Below are 1058 nucleotides of genomic sequence, written 5' to 3'. Positions count from 1 at the left end.
TAAAACATTTAATTTACTGTGTGTTGGCTGTCGTCACTATAGTAAAGGTTATACCGGTATTTACGAAAAGTTGCTATCTCAGTAATTTAATCAACTTAACAACCTAAGCCCATGTAGGGGTACAAAGTTCAGTATTACTTGTCTTGAAAAGAGCAAGTTCTGGTTTTGAAGCTGTTTAAAATGCTATTCTGACAACAGCAGTTAGAAACAGGAATGCTAAAATTAACAATTTAGTCGTGCTAATTGATTGTATTGTGCAGGTAGGTTGTGAATTCTTAATTATATGGTTTTTAATAAACTATCTGGTTTTGTGTAGATCATCCTTTGCAGGCTGGAAGTGCCAAGTGCAGGATAATTCAGTGAATGATGTGGACTATTTCAGCTTCTTGTTTTCAACCCTTATAGGTAATCCATGTGAATGTCATAATTCAGAATTAACAAAAAGAAATTTGTTTTGATAGTCAATTACTGGATTTAATTTAGAATAAATGGTGTAGTAAGTACTTCCTGAAAGTAATTCTAATCTTGTTACGTATTTTTGATGTGAGATACCCTTTTTTTTTTCTCTTGATCTGATTTTTGACGCCCTATTTTTACACTTTACCATTTGGGCTGAATATTTGCATACTTTTTCTTCATTCTAGCAACTTTCTTCGGAAAGTATGAGGAAAACCTAAATTCAGCATATGACATGAACAAGAATTTTTTCTAGATTTAAGTAAATGCCTTTTATTGGCTTGTAACAATATGAATGAGTGCCTCTGGGATTTCCTGTGAACATGCTTACGCTATTAAAAACATTCCATGAGAATAAAGTAATCAAGTATGTTGAAGTGAGCTGCCCAAGGTCAGCATGTGAGCAGAATTATTTCTGCTGCTATATTCTTACTGAGATATAAAAATAGTTGTATTCTGTGGTGATGCAACTTTGGGAAATTACAGTGGTTAAAATGGCATAATACTGCTGAGAAATATCTTGCAGTAACTTGTGGTAAAAAGAAAGTGTCTTTTCTTTATCACCTCAGTCATTCAGAATGTTCAGCTACTTTACTTTCATA

At 33.0% G+C, this 1058-nt stretch overlaps 1 protein-coding gene across 1 annotated transcript in view; it reads left to right on the top strand.

Annotated features, from left to right (window-relative positions):
• Nucleotides 1-320: 320 nt before the first annotated feature.
• Nucleotides 321-1058, top strand: part of LOC104160547 (testis-expressed sequence 10 protein homolog) — a 19445-nt gene continuing 18707 nt past the window's right edge. The window contains exon 1 of the mRNA XM_009698688.1: nt 321-405. The gene's annotated coding sequence lies outside the window, so the exon portion shown is untranslated. The remainder of the gene's footprint in view (nt 406-1058) is intronic.

The sequence above is a fragment of the Cariama cristata genome, unplaced genomic scaffold, assembly GCF_000690535.1.
Source record: "Cariama cristata isolate BGI_N322 unplaced genomic scaffold, ASM69053v1 scaffold16004, whole genome shotgun sequence".
Taxonomy (NCBI): Eukaryota; Metazoa; Chordata; class Aves; order Cariamiformes; family Cariamidae; genus Cariama; species Cariama cristata.
The sequence above is the reverse complement of the archived record's forward strand: the minus strand, read 5'-3'. Positions and strand labels throughout refer to the sequence as shown.